This window comes from Lissotriton vulgaris, chromosome 7 (genome assembly GCF_964263255.1).
Source record: "Lissotriton vulgaris chromosome 7, aLisVul1.2, whole genome shotgun sequence".
NCBI lineage: Eukaryota > Metazoa > Chordata > Amphibia > Caudata > Salamandridae > Lissotriton > Lissotriton vulgaris.
In genome coordinates, this window is record NC_141695.1 from 24866123 (window position 1) to 24876638 (window position 10516).

General features: G+C 41.6%; 1 pseudogene; it reads right to left on the minus strand.

Annotated features, from left to right (window-relative positions):
* Positions 1-6271: 6271 nt before the first annotated feature.
* On the minus strand, positions 6272-7228 carry LOC147700556 (olfactory receptor 5AR1-like; annotated as a pseudogene).
* Positions 7229-10516: the final 3288 nt, after the last annotated feature.

The following is a 10516-nucleotide window of genomic DNA, read 5'->3' on the forward strand; positions in this document are numbered from 1 at the left end:
ATTTGCGGCTTGTGCGCCACATCATGTATTCCTCATTCAAGTCCACGTTCAAAACACCGTAAGAAGAAAGAAGAGCAAATGATGTTACATGAACAGATTGATAGATTAATGAGGATTGATATATCATGAAGGGTCCGTAGGGGACAAGGAGGGAATGAGGTAATATGAATTTTATGGTCAATTGTGTCCCCTAACGTAGACCCCAACGGCTCCATGTACGTGCTTCAAGTACATGTATGTTCCCTCCACTTCCAGCTATGAAGACGCAAATACATTTGCGTCCAACGTTAACATGTCCTCTTTCAGATCCACCATGAATGGGTCAGATATTCAGTTCCTAAGTATGCCTTGCCAACGTCTTTACATGGTGCACTTTCACGTTTTTCTGGCTCTGGCGAGTTAGGCCCTGATTCCTGCCATCGAGCCTTTGCCTTTGAAAGCTGCAGCTTGGACCTGCATCTGTATCCCTGACCTTTGCCTTACTTCCTGCGCGGCTAGCGGTGCCTGGCTCAGCCTGCTTGCCTGCCAAGACTGTATTCAGCCTTCAAGTTATCTGCTCCGCTCCTCGAAAATACATTCCTGTCTAGTAGTTTAGGAAAACATCCTTCCCAGCTGCAGAGCAAAGGGCCCGGCTTTTCTGTCTCCATGCAAGTAATTCATAGCTCCTGTTACCATGGTAGGCCCATGGCCCCCTTGCTTTACACGTAGACACGTAGTCGCATATGCACGCACTAGCAGTCAGTATAGAATAGCCTCTGCCCGAGAGACCTTTCCTTCTAGATAATACAGTTCCTCAAACACAAGATATAGATATGATTTGGGTTTAGGTTGTTCTGACACCCCAGACTTCTGTCTCCTCATGTAGGGCTAAATGTCAAGTCCCCTTCACCCTCCAGTTCCACGTCAATTACACGTCATGCTGCTGCACGCGCATCGCTGCCATGTATTTCTGCTGACACTGCAGGATTCTTCTATGGATCCACCCACCTGTGATACGTTTCAAGTGACGTTGTCTAGCACACACCTCCGTGCACGCCCTCATGCACGCCTTCTGTTACGTACATGTGTTCTTATCTCGTTTCTCTCAGCTGTTACGCCTTCTGCATCAATCTCTACTGTAATGCATTGACTATATATATGATGTTCTGTTAATAAAACATTGTACATGTCCATGTCCATTCCCTTCCTGAACCCTTGTGGTGATGGAACATGATACCTGGTTCGAACCAATTCCTTTTTAAGGAATAAAATCCCTTATAACCTCAAATGCCACGGACTCTGCTTCTTATTTTTGACTGAGTTATTCTTATTGAACTTTACCGCATAAAATTCCGCATAGGTAATGAAAATTTACCACAGGGGGCCTATTCATAGCGCCCATGGCCTCTGAGACCGCAGTGCACATTAAGACCGTTTTCCAGTGCTCGCCCATTCATACTCGAGCATTACACTCTAACTGTGATCGCTTGCCTCAGGAAAAACAGAAACGGTCGGTGTGCTTTGAACACAGGGGTCCGGGATCTTTTCAGCAACACTGTAACATTGTTCAATGCAGTCTAGTGCTTGGGAGGGCGGAGCTAGAAACAGGAACAGGAGGAGCCGGGACCGGCTAGTGGGCAGTTAGAGTAGGGACAGGGACGTGTGTGGAAGCAGGCAATAAAGCTCCTACAAAAGATAATATATTTGTCTGTCATCTCTGAGTCACGACACGACAAACACCATGGCTGCAAAACAAACACAAATATTCTTATTTTGGGTTGTATTTTGTGTAGCGCTGATAACTTCAATGAATTACAATTTACAAATTGGGAATAGTGTAGATGAAGTGTCTATTGTAATATTACCTGTTCAGCCGCCTTCTGATATTTTGTGAGCGCGCAGGTGTTTTTTATTTTTGTTTTTTTTAATTTGGTCAACTTCAATACCTATGTATCGCCTGCTTGTGCGAAATTGTTTTTGAATGTATACCCTAGAGCACGCCCACTTTTTAATGGTTGCGAATCTCAATTGCAGGAGGCATTTAAAAAAACTTTGTGCAGCCAGAGTGAACACTACTTTCTATTACGTGAGCACCTTCGGCTGTAATGTTCATCTGTGTTCATTTTCTGGGGGACTCAGCAACAGAGATGTTTTAATGCACGGCCATATTGGGCACTTGCCCAGGCCCTCACCTTCCAAGGGCCCCCCTGGCAGGGTTGGATTGGGATCAAAAGTCGTCCCAGGCACACACAAAAAACTGTCCCACATTTGTGTATTGCCTTTCCGCAAAACAGTGATACCGGCTTCCATATGTTATCAAAGTGTTTGATCCTGAGCACACAACTGTATCTTTTCCCTTAACTGACAGCACAGGAAGCACTTGGGAGTAATTTAAGCCCTAGAGATGAATAAAAGCTGCAAATTACATGTCAGCCTTGTTTCTTAAAGCCGGAAGAACCAGAAGTAGTGAGCTCACTGATATGTATGCCACTGTTCTGTCTGAGTTGAGTTATGTTGCAGACTACAAGGCTTTCTCCATGACCATGTCAGGGCTCCTACTATCATATGCCCTCATTCCCACATCTGGGATGCCACGCATCAGGGTGCAGCTACCACTGGTGAAGCAGGTGCACTGCCAGCAGTGCCCAGGGATCTAAGGGGGACCTACACCCCAATTACAGCTGTTTTTACTACCCAGCATGCGCAAACGGAGGAGCACGTGTACCGTCGCTGGTCTTAAGGAAGAGCTGAGGGCGCAAATGATTGTTGAGTGATGAACCTCCAAACTCCAGCAGCTCCCCCTGAAGAAACTCCATGCCATTCTATCGCTGGGCAAACCTTCCAACGTCATAAGCCGGACCAGTTTCTGCCGTCCTCCCGTGAATGATGCTGGTAGCTCCTGGTGGGACGACGGTCCTAGCCCCCCGCCCCACGACACGCGGGACGCCTGTAACGCTGTTTTGCTGCCCTGGGCTGCTGACGGGCCGTCTTTTGCTTTTTGAGGGAAACAAAGTGTCTACATTGTAAATAAACCAAATATACATAGCTTCATGTTGTTAAAGAACTAAAAAAACTAAGATATCTGTGTTTGTTGTAGGAAAAATGGCCAAATAAAATGCCGCAAAATTGCCGCTAAATTTCCATATTTGTGCCGCTAAATTTACATTTTTGTGCCGCTAAATTTGCTAATCCATGCCGCTATAGGCTAGGTCTGCACTATGTACACCATTCTCCCACTTTTAACTTTTACCTGAGATCCTCAAAAGTGGTACTTAATTGTACAATTTCATCATACCGCGTCTGTTGTTATTTACTGTCCATGAGGATTCAAAAGTCAACTGGCCATATACGTCGAAATCCAACTTTGTGACTGATTTTGGACTGAGCCTCTTGCTCAGCTCTACAAGGTTTGCTTCACACTCACGGAAGACACTAGTGAACTTAGTTCAATGCACCATGCTTAACTGTGTGAGACAGGTTTTTGTAGACCCACAGAACTCCCACGCCACCCAACACATAGTTGAAGAGGCATCTATGCTTTTGGGTTACTAACAGTCCCTAAACAGAAATTAAGGGACACAGTGGTGATCAGAAACAAACCGTGCTAAGAAAAAGAGACCTTACTTAAAAAGTCTGTTTATTTCAACAGATGCACCCTGTTGCTCAACATATCTAAAATAAACACGCAGAGACAGAATACTATTAAAACAGCACAAAGGCCATAGAGAACAACGAAAACAATGAACATTTCTAAAATGGTTAAAAAGTCATCTAAGAACCTAACACCCAACAACCTGTGCACTAAACTAGGAGAGTATGGAGAGTAGGATAACTTGCAGCTAGATTTTCTTAGGGAGGATGAGTGCCCTGTATAATTTGTTTACAGCAGAATGCTATAATTATCAGGAGTCAAGTAGGGCATATATTTCCTGTGTAAGGCAAACAAGCATCCATCACCAGCATGAACTCCTCCTAGGCTTGGTATCAGCTTTTAGTAGAAAGTACAATACGACGGCAGCATCTCCGGCAGGCAGGATTGTCTTCTTGACTGGCTGTATCTTGCTGGCGTTAATCCGGGGCGAAGAACCTTTCCTGATAAGTGGTCAAGTGACAGTCCTTTTACATTGCATCTTATCTGAGATGGAATTTGCAATGTCACCATAGGAATGTTTGAATATGATCAATAAGCATCAGGATTCTAGTGTCAGACGCATTTCTTTTAACCTATAAGGTAAATGTACGACAACTCAGACTATCATATTTTGACTATTGTTCCTTGTTTGACCTTGGAATTGGGATAATAAGGCACTTTGCTGATGTCTATATCTAAATCACTTGACCATTCCACAGTTCTTGAAAAGATAAGGACAGACAACATCTGCATCAAATTCAGACATGTTGATGATTCTGCAGAGATACAGAAAATTGAGTCACAGCCTACTTAAAGTGGAATTGGGACTTATGTTTATATGCCATCTCCGACTTCCATGTCTAAGTTGTGGCGTAATATAAGATTCAATACTTAAACTAATCATTACGATATTCAATATACATAGGAAGCATTAAAAATGTAACATAAATAATGTAAAATCATTAAAGCATGCTTTTATAAAACTATAAGAATAAATGAAGGAAGCTATACATGGATTCTTTCTTTAAGCTTGGGCATGTTTCAGGCAATAGAATATAAAAACGTTATAATATATGCAGTATCCTAAAAACATTTACATTGGCTGAGAGGGATACCTGATCAGACATGATATTGGATATGCCAATACAAATTATGCAGGTTTAAAAACAATAAGCAAAAAACTGAAATAGTCTCTTTAGGAAGTTAGAGTTTTGCTTTTAAACAGAGTCTTAGGACATCTCAACATCATCTGGGCCACACTCAATCAGTCAGTCATGTTAGCTTTATTTCGATAAAAACATATCTTAAAAGCCGCAATACACAGGTTGAAAAAAGCTATATAATTAAGAGCACAAAACATTTTCTCAAACAGTAAATACATTCTTGATGAGTGATGCAACATATGTGGGTTTGTTGTGAAATCCAGTTAATGCATGTTCGTTGTTATTAGCTATCAAACATAAGATGCACCCCCACTCGGTTGCAATCCTAAGGTGTTTGTTGATGGTGAGAGTACTGTATTCAGAGGCTCGAACATTAATAGCGAGTAAAGCCAGTTGTCAAGCAACTCGTCAGAGGGTATCACTGGTGTACATGGTCCATCATAGTTATCATTTTTTTATTATGGACAAGCCTATTGCAGGGCTTTGTTTCTAGGGTGATTGCAACGGTTTTAGCAACATTTCCACATTGAGGAAAACCACCTGATCACTTCTAGACCGCATCTTCTTTCTTTAAAGCACTAATAATAATTGCCTCTTCGGTAACGGAGTTTCATGGGTCTCTGGTAAAATGGTAAATATTTTGTAGCTTGCTAGCCTTAGGATCATTGGGTCAGATGTAGGTAGCCCAATACTGGTCGGTAACAGCCGAAATTACCGAATTTCGGGAGTTACCGACCGGTATTTAGGGTTTGAGATGTAGGAGGCAGGTTTAAGGATTCAGTAATTTACCGAACCGTAATTTAAGGAATCGGTAAATTACCGAATTCTTAAAATACCGATTTGGTAAATTACTGAATCCTTAATGTAGGGAGCACTCAAGTGAGTCAATTTTTCATGAAAGGATTCGTTATTTACCACCAACTACTAGTTGGTGGTAAATACTGTATACCTTTAAAAAAGCAATTATTTGTTTTTTAAAAGTGCCATGTGGCAGACATACATGCCCATAAGGCATTTATGTGTACCACATGTGCACCCATGCACTATTCAGGGGTGCAACAGGGTGTCAATGTAACACCCTGCCACCCTTGAAAATGTTCCCCCTATTACCGATTCGGTATTTACCGAATCGGTAATAGTGAATGGCTTCCCATTCATTCCAATGGGCCTTCAGGCCCATAGCAATGAATGGGAATTACCGAATCGGTAAACACCGAATTGGTAATACCGAATATTACCGATTCGGTAAAATTTACCAAATTTTTATCTACATACCATTTACCAATTCTGAAAAACCAAACTGGTAAAATTTGGTATTTTAGAATCGGTAAATGGAAATCACCTACATCTGGCCCTAACTTTCCAGTAGAAAGAGGCTGGTTTCCTTTTTTATGATCCAAAACACATTTGATCAAATAGATCTAATGGAGACCATGTGTAACTTGGGAGCTCGAATTTGCAACAGGGTGCTCGCTACATCCTCCAAATAAAAGACATACTATTTCAAGAAGAATTCCTTCCTTACCTTGCTCATTGCTCTTTTAAACTCTTTGTTTCTCAGAGAGTAAATAATTGGATTTAACATTGGAATCACCCCAATATATATCACAGAAAGAAATTTGCCTAGCTCTAGAGAGTAAGAAGAAGTTGGTCTCATGTACAAGCAAAAAGTAACCCCATAATATAGGCTAACTGAGGTGCGATGGGAGCCACAGGTGGAAAACGCCTTGCTTCTCCCAGTCTGAGAATTTATTTTGAATATGCTGGTGATTATGTAAACATAGGATACAAGAATAAGTAGAAGGCAGTTGAACCCAACAAAGACACCTTCAAGGAATATCACAATTTCAGTAATGCGGGTGTCGCTGCATGAAAGGGTTAACAGAGGTGTGACGTCGCAAAAGAGGTGATTGATTTTCCTGGATCCACAGAAGTTGAGGTTGGAGATCAGCGCAGTAGTGGGGGCAGCAACTATAAAGCCTATTGCCCAGGCACTCATAGCCAGTTGGGTGCACAGTTCCTTGCTCATAATGACTGTGTATTGCAAAGGTTTGCAGATTGCAATGTAGCGGTCATAGGCCATAATGGTCAGGATGAGGTACTCTGTAGTCCCAAAGGACATGAAAAAGTACAGCTGTGTCATGCAGCCACTGAATGAAATGAACTTATCATCAAACAAGAAGATGCTGAGCAACTTGGGGGCAGTTACTGATGTGTAGCAGATATCCAGTATAGACAGGTTTGTAAGGAAAAAGTACATGGGAGTATGCAGACGAGAGTCAATGCATATCACTGCGAAAATGGTCACATTTCCAGACAGGGCAAAAAGATAGATCAGTAAAAAACCTAAAAAAAAGAAATGATTAAACTGCGGTAGATTTGGAAATCCAAGGATGATAAAATATCAAATTGAGAGACTATGATTATAAGAGAGAGTCTGATTTTCCAGATCCATTTAGACTTGTCCTATTACTTGCAGAAAAAAGAGAATCAGTTTTTAATAAAGAGGTCATGCATTAAAACTCAAGAGTATTATTACACCTCCTAGGACCACCACAGCTTTGCACTACTTGCAATTTGTGGTGCACATTTGCCTTGAGACTGCCTTCTTTTTAACCCATTCTTCATTCCCTCTTACAAACGTTTCCCTTTAGCAGAGTATAAATAGTTCATCCTTTCTTCTTTCTCCTGCCATGGATATCTGCGCTGCAGCCATCAGGGTCACCCAGTTTACTATGAATGTGACTGAAGGGTATGATAGCTGCAGAGAGAGTGAATGCTATATCTGCAGTAAGCATGGGCGAATTTTGCGAATCTCGCGTTCGCGAATTTTGCGGATTTGCGAACTCGCAATCCGCAAAATCCGCGAATTCTCGCGAATTTGCGGATTTTTTTTTTGTGTTTGCGCGGGTTTCTGCCAGTTCGCGAGGGTTTTGTACAATTTTGCAAATTGCGAACTTACCTGTCGGGTCGCAAGTTTCGCGAACTTGTTGTTTCTACGTGTCCAGCCTGTTTGGGACACTCTTCTTCATCACTGCCACTCTCTGTCACCACTGCCACTCTCTGACTACTCATGCCACCCTCTGGCCCACCCATGCCACCCTCTGTTTCATCACAGCACCCTCTGGTTGTCCAGGCAGGGTACATTATTGTGGCAACGCAAGCACACCTTCCCTGCCTCAAGTGACCTGAATTAATTTGGGGCTGATTAATGTGTCACAGAATATTTTTTTAGCTGGCACCTGCTTCCTTAGTGCTTCCTGATTAGTGATCTTTTGCACTTGCTAAGTGCTTTCATTGTTGCAAAATTAGTTACAACACCTGCCCTGCCCCAACTGACAATAATGAATTAGGGGCTGATTAATGGATTTGAACTTCCAGCCTGGCTCCTGCTTGTCTCCCTTAGCTGTAATTCAGGACCTTTGTGGCATATGTGTAACTATTCTGAGGTTCAGAGCAGGGTCACATAATAGTTGCAACTGGCAACTGAACTCTGGAGGGGCCCCTCAGGAAGCACTACAGGAAATGGCTACTAATGATGAGCCTGAACTTTTGAACCTGGTAAGTAGTTTCAGTTTTGCTAAGATCGTATTTCTGCAATTTTGCACTTATTCGCGGGGCGCGAAGTTGTACTGGGAAGCCGCGAACTCACGCGAACAGTGCGAGCAGTGCGAGCAAAATCCGCTGCTCGCGGATTTGCGGATTTTGCGGGAGATTCGCAAATCTCGCGGATTGCGAATTTACCGAAAATCCGCAAAATCCGCGAGCGAAACGGATTTTCCGCCCATGCTTAATCTGCAGACAGAAATTCATGTTCTTGTGGCCACAGTAGTCCTGAGTAGCTTCCACTGGTGGCAGGCTGGTTTGTAAGTGGTCTAAGCTGTAGGGCTAGGAGGATGAAATGTGGTGGCATGGAGGATCAGAGAGGCCAGTTGAATCAAGAGTTGATATAATCCACATGTTGTACAAAAGCACAATGTTGCTATGATGGTGGGTGTGATTATCTTATATTAATTTTTAACCACAATAGACAACTTACCACTTTGTGCTGCCAATGTTTGCCTCGTCAAGATGGGATTTAACTATTTTCCTGTAAAGTCATTACCTGTACTAATCAGATATAAGGGTACTTGGATCTGAGAATGATGAGTTGCAACAGTTTCTATTCCCTTATTTTTTATTACCTCCATTAGCGTTATAGAATTCCAATAGAAGCCCAGGTTAGATGTCCTGCACATCTAACCTGGGCTTCTATTGGAATTCTATAAGGCATATTAGCAAGCCCATTATCGCTGCTTTAGCGGCAGTTTCCTGCCACTAAAACGGTGATAATTTTAACGAGGTTCTTGCAAATATGGCCCCAAATTGTTTGTGCAATAAGCTGTCCTAGACTATTTCTTCTATGTATATGTACTGTAGAATAGGGTAAACATACAAAGATAAACATATATTTCTCTGTGTTGTGCCAGCTACAAAGAGGTATAGGATATCTGCAGAATTCCATGTCTACAAGTCAGTGAGGACATAGGTATGCATCAAAAAGCATGGGCGGCTGCATAGCAATCCCCATACAACACCCAGGGAGCAATCAATTAATGTGACGTAATGCAAGGCAGTGCATTTCACTGCATTGAATTGATACTTATTACTATTTATAATTTACAATTAAAAACCAACACAAAAAATTATTTCAGTTGGTTTATAAGTACACACATACTTCTTGTATCAGGTCTACATTAAAAAAGTAAAGCAGACCTGGTGCAACATCTTTATAAATGTAAGTTAGATCTGTTGTTGCAAGTGTTTGTGTTTTATTTATAATTATAGCAATAGACTTACCTTTTATTAATATGTATAGACTGCTGTAGCAGACGTTTATGATAGAGCAATAAAAAGTCATACGCATGACAGAACACATTAGATATTTATATTTTTAAACAAGTAAAACCAGTTCTCAAAAGATCTTTTTATTCATTTTTTTGTTTTAAATTTATTTAGTTTTTTTAATTTTTTGGGGGGATTGAACTTGATTAACAAAAAAAGGAAATGTGAACTCTGAAATGCAAATAATACACAATTATTTCTTAGCACAATGGTAGCAAGACACTAATTTGTCTTGCATTGATGTGGTTAACCCCCCTGCATAGATGATCCTACTAACTTGTCTGTAGTACGCCCCCATGTCCTGGTATGCAGGATTCACATCAGATTGTCCTCGCAGGACTTCAGTGGGCACTTTCACATCTCTTCTCTTTGGGGTACTTGGGCTGCATATGTCGCTACATCCCAGTTGTTCCATGAGAGTATTTTTCTAAAGTACCTGTAAAAAACTTCATGCCAGAGAAGTAACATATAACAAATTCAGAGGAAACATTTTTCTCTCCTGTTAGCAGGCTAAAAAACAAACCAAGGACTCATTGGTAAAAAATCCAGAAAATGGAGTAAGGCACAGCATAACCTCTTTCCATACCAAAGTGGTAAACAGAAATGACATTAAAGGGTGGGAAATTGCTGTCAATAAAGACTGACAGTAATTTCAAGCAACCACTTGTCCTCCCTGTGTGCGACATCACTCCCATGGGAGACTGGCTGTACTCTCCTGAGCCTCTTGTCGGAATGCAAAAGTAAAAATTGGGGCCATCTTTACACAATATAACTCAAGATATCTTCCATAGTAAATATAACATTTAAAAAATATTGGCCCTCTTGTAAGATACCCGTGTGAGCCGGAACAAGAAGTAAA